A 19,372-nucleotide genomic window follows, 5' to 3' on the forward strand; every position below is an offset into this window, starting at 1 on the left:
ATTTGGGAGAAAAAAAAAAAACCTTCATTACAATTATAATTTGGAAGGGCTCACTGTGGAATATTTAAGATTAACTACTGCTCTACACCAAATAGGGAAAGGAGTACGTCAAGGCTTTATATTGTTACCTTGCTTATTTAACTTATATGCAGAGTACATCATGAGAAATGTTGGGCTGGATGAAGCAAAAGCTGGGATCAAGTTTGCTGTGAGAAATATCAATAACCTCCGATATGCAGATGACACCACCATTGTGGCAGAAAGCAAAGAAGAACTAAAGAGCCTTTTGATGAAAGTGAAAGAGGAGAGTGAAAAAGCTGACTTAAAATTCAGCATTCAGAAATCGAAGATGATGGCATCTGGTCCCATCACTTCATGGCAAGTAGATGGGGAAACAGTGGACACAGTGACAGGCTTTATTTTGGGGTGCTCCAAAATCACTACAGATGGTGACTGCAGCCATGAAATTAAAAGACGCTTGCTCTTTGGAAGAAAAGTTATAACCACCTAGACAGCATATTAAAAAGCAGAGACATTACTTTGCCAACAAAGGTCTGTCTAGTCAATGTTATGGTTTTTCAAGTAGTCATGTATGGATGTGAGATTTGTACTATAAAGAAAGCTGAGTGCCAAAGAGTTGATGCCTTTGAACTGTAGTGTTGGAGAAGACTCCTTTCTTTTTGAAATTAACAAAACAAGTGTTTAATTTATTTTATTATTTTTAATATAAATTTATTTATTTTAATTGGAGGTTAATTACTTTACAATATTGTATTGGTTTTGCCACACATTGACATGAATCTGCCACGGGTGTACTCATCTTCCCCATCCTGCATCCCCCTCCCACTTCCCTCCCCATACCATCCGTCTGGGTCATCCCAGTGCATCAGTCCCGAGCATCGTGTATCATGCATCGAACCTGGGCTGATGATCCATTTCACATATGATAATATACATGTTTCAATACCGTTCTCCCAAATCATCCTACCCTCTACCTCTCCCACAGAGTCCAAAAGACTGTTCTATACATCTGTGTCTCTTTTGCTGTCTCTCCCACGGGGTTATTGTTACCATCATTCTAAATTCCATATATATGTGTTATTATACTGTGTTGGTGTTTTTCTTTCTGGCTTACTTCACTCTGTATAATAGGCTCCAGTTTCATCCACCCCATTAGAACTGATTCAAATGTATTCATTTTAATGGCTGAGTAATACTCCATTGTCTATATGTACCGCAGCTTTCTTATTCATTTGTCTGCTGATGGACATCTAGGTTGCTTCCATGTCATAGCTGTTGTAAACAGTGCTGGGATGAAAATTGGGGTACATGTGTCTCTTTCAATTCTGGTTTTCTCTGTGTGTAGCCCAGAAGTGGGATTACTGGGTTGTATGGCAGTTTTATTTCCAGTTTTTTAAGGAAACTCCACACTGTTCTCCATAGTGATTGTACTAGTTTGCATTCCCACCAACAGTGTAAGAGGGTTCCCTTTTCTCCACACCCTCTCCAGCATTTATTGCTTGTAGGCTTTTGGATAGTAGCCATTCTGACTGGCCTAAAATGATACCTCACTGTGGTTTTGATTTAGCATTTCTCTAATAATGAGTGATCTTGAGTATCTTTTCATGTGCTTGTTAGCCATCTGTATGTTTTCTTTGGAGAAATGTCTGTTTAGTTCTTTGGCCCACTTTTTGACTGGGTCATTTATTTTTCTGGAATTGAGCTGCAGGAGCTGCTTGTATATTTTTGAGATTAGTTGTTTGTCAGTTGCTTCATTTACTATTATTTTCTCCCATTCTGAAGGCTGTCTTTTCACCTTGCTTATAGTTTCCTTTGTTGTGCAAAAGCTTTTAATTTTAACTAGGACCCATTTGTTTATTCTTGCTTTTATTTCCAATATTCTGGGAGGTGTGTCATGGAGGATCTTGCTGTGATTTATGTAGGAGAATGTTTTGCCTATGTTCTCCTCTATGAGCTTTATAGTTTCTGGTCTTGCATTTAGATCTTTAATCCATTTTGAGTTTATTTTTGTGCATGATGTTAGAAAGTGTTCTAGTTTCATTCTTATACAGGTGGTTGACCAGTTTTCCCAGCACCATTTGTTAAAGAGATTGTCTTTTCTCCATTGTATATTCTTGCCTCCTTTGTCAAAGATAAGGTGTCCATGTGTGTGTGGATTTATCTCTGAGCTTTCTATTTTGTTCCATTGATCTATATTTCTTTCTTTGTGCCAGTACCATACTGTCTTGATGACTGTGGCTTTGTAGTAGAGCCTGAAGTCAGGCAGGTTGATTCCTCCAGTTCCATTCTTTCTCAAGATTGCTTTGGCTATTCGAGGTTTTTTGTATTTCCATACAAATTGTGAAATCATGTGTTCTAGCTCTGTGAAGAATACCATACATAGCTTGATAGGGATTGCATTGAATCTATAGACTTCTTTGGGTAGTATCCTCATTTTCACTATATTGATTCTTCTGATCCATGAACACAGTATATTTCTCCATCTATTAGTATCCTCTTTGATTTCTTTCACCAGTGTTATATATATATATATATATATATATATATATATATGTGTGTGTGTGTGTGTGTGTGTGTGTGTCTTTAGTTTCTTTAGGAAGATATATTCCTGAGTGTTTTATTATTTTCGTTGCAATGGTGAATGGAATTGTTTCCTTAATGTCTCTTTCTGTTTTCTCATCGTTAGTGTTTAGGAATGCAAGGGATTTCTGTGTGTTGATTTTGTATCCTGCAACTTTACTATATTCACTGATTAGCTCTAGTAATTTTCTGGTGGGTCCCCTTGAACTGTAAGGAGCTCCAACCAGTCCATCCTAAAAGAAATCAGTCCTGCATATTCATTGGAAGGACTGATATTGAAGCTGAAACTCAAATACTTTGGCCACTTGATGTGAAAAGCTGACTCATTTGAAAAGACCCTGATTCTGGGAAAGATTGAAGGCAGGAGGAGAAGGGGATGGCAGAGGGTGAGATGGTTGAATGGCATCACTGACACAATGGACCCAAGTTTGAGCAAACTCTGGAAGTTGGTGATGGACAGGGAGGCCTGGTGTGCTGCAGTCCATGGGGTCGCAAAGAGTTGGACACAACCGAGCTACTGACCTGAACTGAACTGAACTACTCTACACAGTAGAGAGCATATGTGTAGAGAACAGTAACCTAACAGTGTAACAAGCAAGTGCTACACGATTAAGTGAATTTCTAGCTGAGGAGAACTAGATAGCCTCAGGTTAATATATAAAACACAGACCACCACAGAATCCTAGATTTAGAGATTTCTTACAGATGCACTAACTCAGTGCAAAACTCCTCCATCCTAATAACCAGCCTCTTCTAAAATACTTCTCATATGTATTGGCTGCTCTCAGGTCTACTAGCCTAGAAGTTATGTTTTACCTTGCTTTCATTGTATCTTCTGGATAATCACTCATATTCACTCCTTTTCTCCATGGGAAACTTTTTGAATCTAGAGGATAACTTTCACATTTCGCTTTTTCTTCACACTGAACAAGGTTGTTTCAGACATCTTCTATGCCTACTCAGTCTCCAGATCACCATGTTACCTCTCATACTGCAGCTCTCACTCCCCGCCCCAACATGTTTGATTTCAATAAAAGAAGCATAGTTGTACCACAAGTTGCAGGAAAGCTGGATATTATATTAATTAATGCACCCTCACATTATGTGCTTAACATGTTAATATTATTTCACTTTAAGTTCCTTGGGGAGTGTGGAGAAATGAGTTTCCACATAATAAACTGCCTAAATGTGCTGAATAATGATAGAAATGTCATTTCCATTCTTCTTCCCATGAACTCCTGCTTAGTGGCCTCCTGAGGGTAATAATAATAAAGCAAAGTTAAGGAGAAAGTTGGGGAAGAACTTAGCATATGTTTAGCTTATTTGAGCCAGGGGACATACTTTCCTACCAAGGCCCCAACCAGCCTTCAAACTACAATAAAATAAACCTTGTTATTGCAGCAGAAGGCATCAAGCCTGAGTTATTACCTTTGATTAGACTATGCATCAATCTATTTGGTGGCCTTGAGAGCAGTTCTAACTCAATATACCAGAGTAAAGGTGAGAGGAAGAGACGGGAAAATCATTATATCTAGCAAATCCTCATCTTCCACTCAATGCACTAACATGTCCTTCACACAAAACATGGCTTCTGGACAGAGATGCATTAAACTGGAGAATAAAATTCTCAGTTTCACAAAGCCAAACAATCTATTCTTGTGTAGACAAAGAAGTATTTCTCTTTCCCCCACAACACATTTCTAGTGATGGTCTGGCCTGCCCTCACTGGGGTGACCAAGAAGCTTGATTGGCTAGTATAGCCTCAGTTGTTAATAGCTGTTCTGATGTAAATATTAGCAAAGGACCCTTTCATTCTCAGGTGTTTGGATTTAAACAATAAATTATTTGGTCATTTGATTACAGAATATCACAGATTTAAACCAGGGATATTGGAAGTCCATATGAAGCTATTATCACCCCAAAAAAGGGTCTTTATGGAGTATGAGGCAATCATAATACAACCCCCATTTGGTATATGAGAGAAGAAGTGACATATATTGTCATATAACTTGGTCTTAACAGGACCAGCTATAGAACTCATTTCAAATGTTTCACTAGAAAATATTATTGGAAATCATTTATTCTTCTCCTCTCCTTTCTTACAGTCATACTGATGGGGAGAGAAGGGCAGCTAAAAAGACCTCATTTTTTCTTCTGTGCATATGATTTTGCTGTTTTTATTTTCTTTTGGATGAAAGAGACAATATGTTGTAAAGAAATATAGAACATGTCTTTCCCTTCTTCTTCACAAAATATATATTATTTATTTTATCTTTAAAAAGCAATATATTATTTTACTAAAACATTTGGAGCATACACAAAAAGTAGAGTGAAAAAGAAATATTCAGTTTTCAGAACACTGCAAGTGGAGAGTCTACAAAGAAAAAACTAAAAATTTTATTTAGAATTGTACTTTTACTTTATTTACTCTTTTCAGACTGTCCTTTCCACCTTTCTACTTTTCTCCATTACTGTAGTCTTTGCATGTTCTTATGTCCTTTTCATTATAGGTGACTGGACTGCAAAAGTAGGAAGTAAAGAAACATCTGGAGTAACCAGTAAATTAGGCTTTGGAGTACTGAATGAAGCAGAGCAAAGGCTAACAGAGTTTTTCCAAGAGAACGCACTGGTCATAGCAAACACTCTCTTTCAACAACACAAGAGAAGACTCTACACATGGACATCACCAGATGGTCAACACTGAAATCAGATTGATTATATTCTTTGCAGCCAAAGATGGAGAAGCTCCATAGAGTCAGAAAAAAAAAAAAAAAAAAACACCGGGAGCTGACTGTGCCTCAGATCATGAACTCCTTATTGCTGAATTGAGACTTAAATCAAAGAAAGTGGGGAAAACCACTAGACTATTCAGGTATTACCTAAATCAAACCATTTATGATTATACAGTGGAAGTGAGAAATAGATTTAAGGGACTAGAGCTGATAGAGTGCCTGATGAACTATGGACGGAAGTTCATGACATTGTACAGGAGACAGGGATCAAGACTATGGAAAAGAAATGGAAAAAAAAGCAAATGGCTGTCCGAGGAGGCCTTGAAAAAAGCTGCGAAAAGAAGAGAAGCGAAAAGCAAAGGAGAAAAGGAAAGATGTAAGCATCGGAATGCAGAGTTCTAAAGAATAGCAAGGAGAGATAAGAAAGCCTTTCTCAGCGACCAATACAAAGAAATAGAGGCAAAAAAAAAAAAAGAATGGGAAAGACTAGAGATCTCTTCAAGAAAATTAGAGACACCAAGGGAATATTTTATGCAAAGATGGGCTAGATAAAGTAGAGAAATGGTCTGGACCTAACAGAAGCAGAAAATATTAAGAAGAGGTGGCAAGAATACATGGGAGAACGGTACTAAAAAGAGTTTCATTACACAGATAATCACGATGATGTGCTCACTCACCTAGAGCCAGATATCCTAGAATGTGAAGTCAAGTGGGCCTTAGGAAGCATCACTACGAACAAAGCTACTGAAGGTAATGGAATTCCATTGAGTTATTTCAAATCCTGAAAGATGATGCTGTAAAGTGCTGCACTCCATATGCCAGCAAATTTGGAAAACTCAGCAGTGGCCACAGGACTGGAAAAGGTTAGTTTTCATTACAATACCAAAGAAAGGCAATGACAAAGAATGCTCAAACTACAATTGCACATCTCACATGCTAGTAAAGTAATGCTCAAATTTTTCAAAGCCAGGCTTCAGTAATGTGTGAACCATGAACTTCCAGATGTTCAAGCTGGTTTTAGAAAAGGCAGAGGAACCAGAGATCAAATTGCCAACATCCGCTGGATAATGGAAAAAGCAAGAGAATTCCAGAACAACATCTATTTCTGCTTTATTGACTATACCAAAGCCTTTGCCTGTGTGGATCACAATATACTGTGGAAAATTCTGAGAGAGATGAGAATACCAGACCACCTGAGCTGCCTCTTGAGAAACCGACAGCCAGGTCAGGAAGCAACAGTTCAAACTGGACATGGAACAACAGAATGGTTTCAAATAGGAAAAAGAGTATGTCAAGGCTGTATATTGTCACCCTGCTCATTAAACTTATATGCAGAGTACATCATGAAAAATGCTGGGCTGGAAGAAGCACAAGCTGGAATCTAGATTGTTGGGAGAAATATCAATAACTGCAGATTGGCAGATGACACCACCCTTATGACAGAAAGTGAAGAGGAACTAAAAAGCCTCTTGATGAAAGTGAAAGAGGAGAGTGAAAAAGTTGGCCTAAAGCTCAACATTCAGAAAACGAAGATCATGGCATCTGGTCCCATCACTTCATGGGAAATAGGTGGGGAAACAGTGGAAACAGTGTCAAACTTTATTTTTGGGGGCTCCAAAATCACTGCAGATGGTGACTACAGCCATAAAATTAAAAGACGCTTACTTTTTGGAAGAAAAGTTATGACCAACCTAGATAGTATATTCAAAAGCAGAGACATTACTTTGTCGACTAAGGTCTGTCTAGTCAAGGCTATGGTTTTTCCTGTGGTCATGTATGGATGTGAGAGTTGGACTGTGAAGAAGACTGAGTGCCGAAGAATTGATGCTTTTGAACTGTGATGTTGGAGAAGACTCTTGAGACTCCCTTGGACTGCAAGGAGATCCAACCAGTACATTCTGAAAGAGATCAACCCTGGGATTTCTTTGGAAGGAATGATGTCAAAGCTGAAGCTCCAGTACTTTGGACACCTTCTGCGGAGAGTTGACTGATTGGAAAAGACTCTGATGTGGGGAGGGATTGGGGGCAGGAGGAGAAGGGAACAACCCAGGATGAGATGGCTGGATGGCATCACTGACTGATGGACGTGAGTCTGAGTGTACTCCGGGAGTTGGTGATGGACAGGGAGGCCTGGTGTGCTGCGGTTCATGGGGCTGCAAAGAGTCAGACATGACTGAATGAGTGAACTGAACTGAACTGAACTTCTTGGAAGGAACGTTATGACCAACCTAGATAGCATATTCAAAAGCAGGGACATTACTTAGCCAACAAAGGTCCGTCTAGTCAAGGCTATGGTTTTTCCAGTGGTCATGTATGGATGTGAGAGTTGAACTGTGAAGAAAGCTGAGCGCTGAAGAATTGATGCTTTTGAACTGTGGTATTGGAGAAGATTCTTGAGAGTCCCTTGGACTGCAAGGAATTCAAACCAGTCCATCCTAAAGGAGATCAGTCCTGGGCTTCATTGGAAGGACTGATGTTGAAGCTGAAACTCCAATACTTTGGCCACCTCATGTGCAGTGTTGACTCATTGGAAAAGACTCAGATGCTGGGAGGGATTGGGGGCAGGAGGTGAAGGGGACGACAGAAGATGAGATGGCTGGATGGCATCACCGACTCGATGGACATGAGTCTGAGTGAACTCCAGGAGTTGGTGATGGACAGGGAGGCCTGGTGTGCTGTGATTCATGGGGTTGCAAAGAGTCAGGCATGACTGAGCAACTATCTGAACTGAAGCCCTCTCTGAAATATTTCCTAAAGGTGCTGGTCCACAGTAGTTCCTCTTCCCCCACTGTTTCTCAACCACCTATTTCATACAGTATACCTCTTCATATCCTTAGTTCCTAATGTACACATGATAAGAGCTTTAGAGCTATCTGTCTTTTGACTTGAAGTTATGATGATGATGATAATGATGAAATTGCTACTGTCAAATATGTTTCTAATTGATTTAGTCTTTGTACTCTGCTCTCTCTTATTATTAGCCTTGATCACATATCATAAAGGACTTTTTAATCCTGTCAATAATATCTATGTCCCCTCATAGAAAATTACATTCAGATCGAGAGATTCTCAGACATAAAATGATGTTAACAAATCGCTGCAAATTCAGAGGATAGTTGCTGGATTGAATTAGGGGATGCAGGACTTGATTTATGAGGAAACATGTAAAGAACTAAATATGCATAGCTGGTTTCCACAGAGATTTAGAACTGGACTGGGGGATCTGACAACTATATATTTGTAGCTAGTGGCTGAAATAGCATTGCAAGAAGAACAGCTTAAAGTAGGGAAAACAGCCTTTGGAGACACTCACCAGGGATATTAATTACTAGTGAATTAAATATACCAATATATGAATCCAGTGCTTTCTCAGTGCTTTGTATGCACAGAAATCACCTAGGAAACTTGTTACAATTCAGAGTCTGAGACACTGGGTCTGAAGCAAGCCAGGATTCTGCACTTCTAGCAAGTTTCCAAGTGGTCCAGAGACTAAATATACTTAGCCAAGCTCCTTCTCTTTAAGAATTGTGTGATTTTGCTTAATTACAAAGTGTAATCAGCTTCAAATATGGAATATTTAAATGAAATAAAGTATCCTGGAGCCTACAGTGAGGAAATTGGGGCACAGGCTAATCAAGCAGGGCATGAAGATGAGTTCTTTCCTCCAAATGCTCATCTGCCTTTTTTGGCATCCATCTAGGGCCTGCACACTGTGATTAGCCACACTGTGATTAGCCTCATTCATTCTCTCATCTTCTTATTCATCTTTTCACTTTTACCAGATGACATTACAGGAAGAAAGCAGAGATACCTACAAATTATGATGGTAGGCTGTTGTGAAGCTCCTCTTAGCTTCCAAAATAACTCGCCCACCTTTTGATTAATGCCTGAAAATCTACAGCTGGTGCTTCACTCCTTTAGCTTAAAATATCCATCCTCTTTATAGAGGACATGTGCATCTTAGTGTGAGTAGCTTTAAATTTTTTCCTGGAAGATTTTAATATAGAGAAAGAAGATACCATAAGGTTTATGTACTGAGGGAGTAGAGAAGGACAGATAATGGTGAGGACCACCTGTCTATTTTACACATAACAATGAGGTCTGAAGAAAAGAGGACACTTTGCCAATGTCATCTGCTTACCTCTTTCTTAAATTCACATTTCTAGATCAGCTTTCTTTTTCTTTTCTTTTTTTTTTTTTTTTTCAGTACAACAAATCTTCCTCTCTCTACTCCTGTAAATCTGCACAGCTCTGATCTTCATCTATTTCAGGCTAAAGTCTTAACCGAGCTTCCTCCGGCCCTTGGAACAAGCCACCAATAGACATTGTTTCTCACCTGAATTAGGCTTAATCAGATAACTCTCATAAGATATAAGTCTTAAGCTGGTGAGTTTCCGTTCCTTTATTATAATCAAAGCAATTGGGATAAAAATTGGGAAGATGAGCCTATCTGCTTCCTATCAAATAGCTCAAAGATACTTTAAGTAACTTATTAGTTACTTAAAGATATATCATCTGGTCAGTCAAATGAGCACAGAATAAGGACACTTCCCCATCCCATCCCAACCCACCTCCTCCTGAACTCCTGTTTCCACCCCCGCTTTGATACCCAGATATTAACCTCTCCTGTTGTCATAAGGTTTCAGAGGTCACACACAATTATTTATATATCTTCTAATTTGATTATAATGATAACCTTTAAGATAGTAAGTAGTATTGCTACTATTTCTCATTTGGAGGCTGAAGAAATTTGTTCATGAAACAAGTTAATGTTATACTCAGCATCACACGTTTGAAATTTGGACTTTGGCCTTTGGACTACAAATCTCATTTTATTTTCTTAACAATATACTTTTTGGTCAAGTCAATTCTTTCAGTCCCAGCATATGTTCAGGGTTTGTTGCTTTTACTTAATGAAGTGAAGTTCAGTTCAGCTGCTCAGTTGTGTCTGACTCTTTGCTTACCCCATGGACTGCAGCATGTCACACCTCCCAATCCAACACCAACTCCCAGAGTTTACTCAAACTCATGTCCATTGAGTCAGTAATGCCATCTAACCATCTTATCCTCTGTAGTCCCCTTCTCCTCCCACCTTCAATCTTTTACAGCATCAGGGTTTTTTCAAATAAGTCAGTTCTTTTCATCGGATGGCCAAAGTATTGGAGTTTCAACTTCAGCATCAGTCCTTCCAATGAATATTCAGAACTGATTTCCTTTAGGATGGACTGGTTGCATATACTTGCAGTCCAAGGGACTCTCAAGAGTCTTCTCCAACACCACAGTTCAAAACCATCAATTCTTTGGTGCTCAGCTTTCTTTATAGTCCAACTCTCACATCCATAAATGACTACTGGAAAAACCAGAGCTTCAACTAAACAGACCTTTGTTGGCAAAGTAATGCCTCTGCTTTTTAATATGCTGTCTAGGTTGGTCATAACTTTTCTTCCAAGGAGCAAGAGTCTTTTATTTTCGTAGCTGCAGTCACCATCTGAAGTCATTTTGGAGCCTCCAAAAATAAAGTCTGCATTGTTTCCACTGTTTCTCCATCTATTTTCCATGATATAATGGGACCAGATGCCATTGTGTTAGTTTTCTGAGTGTTGAGGTTTAAGCCAACTTTTTCACTCTCCTCTTTCACTTTCAAACAGAGGCTCTTTAGTTCTTCTTTGCTTTCTGCCATAAGTGTAGTGTCATCTACATATCTGAGGTTATTGGTATTTCTCCCAGCAATCTTGATTACAGCTTGTGCTTCATCCATGAGTGTTTCTCATGATGTACTCTATATATAAGTTAAGTAAGCTCAGAGACAAAGTACAGCTTTGATGTACTCCTTTCCCAATTTGGACCAATTCTGTTGTTCCATGTCCAGTTCTAACTGTTGCTTCCTGACCTGCATACAGATTTCTGAAGAGGCAGGTCAGGTGGTCTGGTATTCCCATCTCTTTCAGAATTTTCCAGTTTATTGTGATCCACACAGTCAAAAACTTTGGCATAGTCAATAAAACAGAAAGAGATGTTTTTCTGAAACTCTCTTGCTTTTTTGATGATCCAACAGATGTTTGCAATTTGATCTCTGGTTCCTCTGCCTTTTCTCAAACCAGCTTGAATATCTGGAAGCTCACAGTTCATGTATTGCTGAAGCCTGGCTTGGAGAATTTTGAGCATTACTTTGCTAGCGTGTGAGGTGAGTGCAATTGTGTGGTAGCTTGTACATTCTTTGGTATTGCCTTTCTTTGGGATTGGAATGAAAACTGACCTTTTTTCAGTCTTGTGGCCACTGCTGAGTTTTCCAAATTTGCTGGCATATTGAGTGCGGCACTTTCACAGCATCATCTTTCAAGATTTGAAATAGCTCAACTGGAATTCCATCAACTCCGCTAGCTTTGTTTGTAGTGATGCTTTCTAAGGCCAGGAACTTAAAGTAAGTCATGATAAAATATCATTTTTTTTTTGTTTTCTTGTATAATATTTATTATTTTCATCTATGTTTTCCCAGTCTACCTCTCACTTTGGGAAAATGCAATTATTTGAAAGTTTTGATTATTAGAACTGTAATAATCAGAGTTGACATACTTAATATTTTCTTCAATTCAATGGGTAAGAGAAAGAAGGAGAAGGCAACAAAATCAAATGGAGCAACTTTACTTCATAAATTCAATGCAAACCTTCGAGTCATTATAGATTCTGTGTGAACTCATTTTCGGTCTCTGTTTTTAGTACAGAACACTGAAAATTCATGGCCATTAAGATGTAGCCAAGGCTGTTTAAGACCCCCAGTCTGCAGAGACAAAATCAATCACGTTCAATAGGCTCTCCTTACTGAAATGTAAAACAAATGTGAACATAAAGACAATGCCGTACAAGAGTTTGACAAGTATGTGTTAAAATGGTTTAGATTCTTGATTCATTATGAACCATAATTGATGAAACGTGGTGGTGGTTTAGTCACTAAGTTGTGTCCAACTCTTGCTACCCCATGGACTATAGTCTGCCAGATTTCTCTGTCTATGGGATTCTCCAGGCAACAATGCTGGAGTGGGTTGCCAACTTTCTTTCTCCAAAGTGTCTTCCCGATTGAATCTGAGTCTCCTGCGTTGCAGGCAGATTCTTTACCAACTGAACTGCGGGGGAAGCTTGATGAAACTTCCCACTCCCTATATGTCCTGCTTAGCTTAGTTTTTATGCAATTTTTATTTATTTTTTTCTAACTTGGCGACCAGAGCTGAAAATACCAAAGTATTCCCACCTCCTTTCATTGGGATAAGCATTTGGATCAGTAGCACAAAGCCTAGCCCTCATTTGAGGACCACCTCCTATTCTACTTAGCTCTGTATAAATAATATCAGCCTAACTCTTTCTAGTGATATCAAATTGGCAGTATCGAGAGCAGATGGTACTGGCAATGAAGACATACTTTTTCTCGATGTCTTTTTCCTCTAAACAGTTGCCCCCCGCCCAATATCCAAGGATACTGCATCTGGGAATTCAACCAACTGCAAATTGAAAATATTTTTTTAAAATTCCAGAAAGTTCCAAAAAGCAAAACTCGAACATGTCATGCATCAGCAATGATTTACATAGCATTTACATTGTATTTACAACTATTTACATAGCATTTGCATTGTATTAGGTATCATAAGTAAATTATCTAGAAGTGATTTAAAGTATATGGGAGGAGGGAGGTGGGAGGGAGGTTCATGTTTGGGAACGCATGTACACCCGTGGTGGATTCATGTCAATGTATGGCAAAATCAATACAGTATTGTAAAGTAAAATAAAGTAAAAATAAAAATTACAAAAAAATAAAAATAAAGTATATGGGAGGATGTGCATAGGTTATATACAAATACTATGCCATTTTATATAAGAGACTTGGACATCTGTGAATTTTGGTATCTGCAGGGGTCTTAGAACCAATCCCCAATAGTTACTGAGGAATGACTATATTTTCTATGTAAATTACATGATATTTTAATTAAAGAAGTAAATAGTGATTTTATGATTTTTATACATTTTAGTTAACTTATCTTATTTTTTAGGTATATCAAGATAATGAAAAGATTTTTGTGCCTTTTATTATTTAGTCATTAACTTGTGTATGACTCTTGGCCATATGGACTGTAGCCCACCAGGCTCTTCTGTCCATGAGAATTCCGAGGCAAGAGTACTGGAGTGCATAGCCATTTTCTTCTCAAGCGAATCTCCCAAACCCAGGGATCAAACTCATGTTTCCTGCATTGCAAGTGGATTCTTTACTGCTGAGACACCAGGGAAATCTTTTGTGCCTAGAAAGAGAATAATAAAAATGAAGCCACTGTGATACAGTAAGTAGAATGTTGTTCCAAATAAACATACACTGGATCACATTGGAAAAGAGCCATCAAAGAGGGTGGCCAGACCAGATGTGAAGATAGCTAAATAAAATGCTAAATTTGAGGATTAAAATGAGATAGTCATAGACCGTGTGAAAATCAAAAGTCAAAATTTACTCCCTAAAGCCCTTTGTCTATACACCAAAATAGCTAACATTAAAATGACTGTCAATATCAAATATTGTCAAGGACTGAAGAAACTAGGACTCTCACATATCGCCTACATGGATGGAAAATGGTATAACTATTTATATTCCCAAGGACAAAGTAGCCTGGTGGGCTGCAGTTCATGAGGTCATAAAGAGTCAGACATGACTGAGTTACTAAGCACACAGTACATTTTTATTTTTATAGATTGTCAGTGTCTATTAAACTAAATGTTGACTTACCCTTTGTCATAGAAATTCCACTCTTAGATATATATCCAAGAGAAATGAGTATATTCAGCCACCAAAAGACATGTATAATAATGTTCATAATAGCCTTATTTTAAATAACCAAAAATCAGGAAGTAATCCAACTGTCAATCAATAAGAAAATGGACAAATGGTAACATTTCCATAGAACTGAATACTGTATAACAATTAAAAAAAAAGCCCTAACTGACACATTCAACAACATGAATGAATTTTATAGATAGTGTGCTGAAAGAGAGAAGGTGGACAGAAAAGATGTATAATGAATGAATTTATTATATGAAAAAAGGGTGCTAGCTATGGATGGGAATGGGGTGGGGTAAGAGGGCTTACCAAATGGAAGGGAGTATGAAAGAGCCTTCTAGAACATTAGAGAAGTTCCTTATCTTCTGGTGATAGATACATGGGTGTGTATATGTAAAAATTCATTGAGTTTTATTCCTAGTATTAATATACCTTATGGACTTTACTATGCATACCACATACTATTATGCTATAATTTTGTTTTAAGTACCTGAAAGTAACAGTAAGTCTAGGCACAGAAACTGAGTAAAATCACCACCTCCATCTTTGCTTCAGGGCTTCCTTCACAGGCCCAAGTCCCAGAGAGAATGAATTTCAACTCTTTTAAAGACACACACTCTGGTCACACTGCCTTAGTACATACCCAATCCTTAAAATGTTCTCATTTGGCTAATGAGCCAGGTTGTTCACAGAACCTGTGAGCATATCAGAAAAATGCCCACTGGCCAATGAGTAACACTGCAGTAATTGTCTTTTTTATGGGTATTATGCATATGCATAACTTTCATCATTAACACAAAAGTTCCTTTACTCACGTCATCTCCATTTCCCTGTTTTAAAACTGAAAAATTTGGTAATTTGCCATGAGATTTCAGGATATTCGTGAAAATGAATAATGTTCCATTAAATTTTAATCACCCCTTATATGAGTTTTTATTTCTCACTTGTGGATTGATAGTCTATTAAAAACTAGCCTAGAAGAAAATTAAAAAGCCTTAGAAAGCCATAGTGCTGGAATCAGATAATTTTTAAAATGCATTTTAAAGTGTAGTGGAAACCTACAACCTACCCCTCCTACCATTTTAAGGTAAAGTTGAACTGACAACAATCTTTGTGCTAATGCTGGGCAAGATAGCAAATTGAATGAATAAATGAGTCTTAGAGGATGGAAATAGCCTGATAATCATTTTCTCATGGAAAAAAAAATTATTCAGCTAGACAGATCACTATGATTTTTGGACATTGCTGTTGCTTAAACCATTATACTATTAATTATAGAACTACTGATTCAATACTAAGATCTTTCTAACAATAATTCTGAGAATCTACTATAAATGACAATCAAAGTATTATTACCAGTTACATTTTAAAAAGAGAGAAGCTATTTTCATTATACAGAGAAGGCAATGGCAACCCACTCCAGTACTCTTGCCTGGAAAATCCCACGGACGGAGCCTGGTAGGCTGCAGTCCATGGGGTCACTAGGAGTCGGACATGACTAAGCGACTTCACTTTCACTTTTCACTTTCATGCATTGGAGAAGGAAACGGCAACCCACTCCAATGTTCTTGCCTGGAGAATCCAAGGGACGGGGGAGACTGGTGGGCTGCCATCTATGGGGTCACACAGAGTCGGACATGACTAAAGTGACTTATCAGCAGCAGCAGCAGCAGAATTTTCATTATAAACTCTATTTTAGGTTGATAAGATGGAGAAGGGGTGGTGGATGTGGAGTACATCTCTCTCCATGGATGCATCAGTAATACATTTACAAATGCAGAAGTTCTCACAGAGCACCAGCTATGTCTTGGCAGCTGACCACAAGATTTATTGACCACAAGAAAGGACCATATGGATCCATGCGTAACTCAATAGAACAAAGGAAAGAAGGGAGAAAGAGCAGGAGAGAAAGGACAAGACCAGTACCTGGGGGTGATGGGGAGCTAAAGAGGGGGTGAGATACCTGCATCTGGGGCAATTGGTTGGAACAGAAGGGAAGAATCTGAAGTTGTCAGAGAGTGAAATAGTTATTCTGTAACAGTCCAAATGAAGTGAGAACCACACAATCCATGCCACAGCCTTACATACCCTGGAAATGGACTGTTCCACCCGAACACAAGGTGGCTGGGAGCTGGAGCATGGGGATCAGATAACAATCCTAGGGCAAGGACTGCTGTGGACTGCAGGGAGATGGTTCAAGGAGACAGGAGAGAGGAAATCCACAATGAAGAATGCCTTTGAAGGAAACCCAGCTGGTCATAGAGGCAGGGTGCTACTGCTGAGTTACATGCAAGGGGTAGAGCTAACTCTGTAGTCTCTCTCTCCCCACATGCCAGTACCAGCAGCTGAGCAATGAGAAGGATGCCAGTGAGTGTGGCTCTTTGATGCCTGATGTGCCAAGCAATAGAGAAGGAACCCAGCCAGGGATGCCCTTTCTGCCTGCTATGCCAAACAAAAGAGAAGGACCAGCCAGGGTGGCCCTTTGAACACCAGCTGCCAGAGGCTAGAAAAGAATCGACTAGAGCCAGATCTCCTGTGCTTATGGCCGCCAGCTTCCCTACATACCTGTTTTCCCTGCAATCCAAGCAGCATCACCTCTATGCCCAGTCTTCACTGGGGCAGAACCAAGTCCTCCAGGGCAGGCTTGGGAGCAAACTCCTGTGGGTGACCCACAAGCAGAGGTGGGGATAAAAGCACAATTAAACTCCATGGGTGAAGTGACTAAAGAAGAAGATCAAACATCTTTCCATGAGCTGTCCTAGGTTGGTGAGGTGAGTTGAGATTCACAGACAGGGAAAACACGCTGACAGCTGAGACCTGAGAAAAGCATTCATTATTATTATTATGTTTCATTAATTCTGTAGTTGGGTCTGGATTATTTCCTAAATTTGTTACTGTTGTTGTTCTCTCTACTTTTTTCTCTGTTGTTATGGTGGATGTTTTCATTACTATTATCTCAATTTGGCTTTTGGGGACCTTTCTTAAATCACATTTTTATTTCTTTCACATATATCTACTTCTGCTTTGTCTTTCTGTGATTCTGTGGTTTTCTTTTTATTCTTATCGTACTTTTTCTTTAATATATCTTGTTGTACTTTTCCTTTTTTACATATACGGCTGTTTTCCTTTTTTTTTTTTTTTTTTTTTCTTTTTTTTCTTTTTCTTCTTTCTTTTCACCATGTTTGTTTATTTTGTTTTCTCTGCTTTACTCCTCAGTTGTGACTCTGCTTTGGTCTTGTTTTTTCTGTTTTAGCTCCTTTGCTTTTAATTGGTTGATATCATTTTATACTTCCTTTTTCTCACTGGGTGACACTTCTACTTTGTTTTGGGGTCTGTTTTGATTTTGTTTGTAGAAGTTTGTGTGTGTTTGTGTGTTCCTTTTTTTAATCTTTATATTTGTCTGATTTTGCTTTTTGATTTGTCTCGGTTTTGGTTTTTATTTCTTTTGTTGTTATTGTCATTAAAAACAAATTGAAGGATTTTGATTCCCCAACCAGAAGTTGGCCTTGAGCCTGTGGGGTGAGAGTGTGATGTCTAGGACACTAGACTATCATAAAACCTCAGACCTCAGGGAGTTTTAAACTGTGAGAACTCTCATGAAAGCCTACATCTGGATCCAAGATCTGGCATCACACAACTGCAGGCAACACTGACTATTGGAAACCTCACTCAAACAACAAGCAAGTTAAAGTCACTCAGTCAGGTCTGACTCTTTGCGACCCTGTGGACTACACACTCCATGGAATTCTCTAGGCCAGAATATTGAAGTGGGTAGCCATTTCATTCTCCAGTGGATCTTTCTAGCCCAGGAATCAAATCTAGGTCTCCCCCATTGCAGGCAGATTCTTTACCAGCTGAGCCACTAGGGAAGCTCAACAAGCAAGAGAGGAATACAAGCCAAATAATCAGCAGACAGGCTGCCCTCAGACAAACCAAAACACACCACCTCAAACAGCTCTGCTGATCAGAGAGAGAGAGAGAGAGAGAGAGAGAGAACTCACTTCCACCCACTAGAATACAATCAAATGTTTCTCTCAACATGAAGTGTATATAGCCATTGGTCCCACTTCACCCACCAGGATCTGAGATGAAAAGCAAGAAGAACTACAACACTATAGCCTGGAGAAATATGATCTCAAACACAGTAAGTTAGGCAAAATAAAAAGACAAACAAATATTGTGCAAATGAAGGAATAAGATAAAAATCCTAGTGACAAAATAAACAAAGAGGATATAGAGAAACTACCTGAAAAAGAATTCACAGTAATGATACCCAAAAAGATGACCCCAAAATTTCAAAAATAGAATTAAGAAAATGTAAGAATCATTTTACACGTTTAGCAAGGACCTAGAAGAAATGAAGAATAAGTAAACAGTGATGAACAATAGAATTACTGAAATTAAAAATACTCTAGAAGGAATCAATAGAAGAATAACTGAGGCAAAAGAATGGATAACTGAGGTGAAAGATAGAATAGTGGAAATAACTGCTAAGGAGCAGAATAAAGAAAAAAGAAAAGAATTGTGGAAAATATCAGAAACCTCTAGGATAATACTAAATGAAAAATTCCAAATTATAGGAGTTGCAGAAGAAGAAGACAAAAAGGGTCTGAGAAAACTTTTGAAGAGACTATAGCTGAAAATTTTCCTAACATGGTGAAAGCTTGCAGCTGTGGGCAGTGGATGATGCCAAGATTCATGGCCTCTGGAGGAGAGGAATTCAGTCCAAGGCCAGAGACAAGGCTTGATCACTTGAAGCTTTTTGTGTAGCATAGAATCTTCTGACATAGACATCAGAAGGGAACAGAAAGAGTTCCCCCTTGCTACTTTTTGGCAAGGCATTGGCATTTTATATCTGTTAGTAAGTTGCTAATCAGATGAAGAAATACCTCAAAACTAAGAGTTTCAACAGGCCTCTTTCCTACAGTATGCATCTCAAGATAGAATAGCACAAGGGGAATCATCTCCAGGAATAAAACAATTGAAATGAATCTTGAAGAAAGGTAAATTTTCAGCCAAATACATAGTTTCATTAAAACAGCTTAAGAGACCATTTTCATGAGTAAGAAATGCAAAAAGGCAAAATGGTTGTCTGAGGAGGCCCTACAAATAGCTGAGAAAAGAAGAGAAGCTAAAGGAAAAGGAGAAAAGGAAAGCTATGCCCATCTGAATACAGACTTCTGAAAAATAGCAAGGAGAGACAAGAGAGGGTCCCTCAGTGATCAAT

Source organism: Capra hircus, chromosome 24, assembly GCF_001704415.2.
Source record: "Capra hircus breed San Clemente chromosome 24, ASM170441v1, whole genome shotgun sequence".
Lineage (NCBI taxonomy): Eukaryota > Metazoa > Chordata > Mammalia > Artiodactyla > Bovidae > Capra > Capra hircus.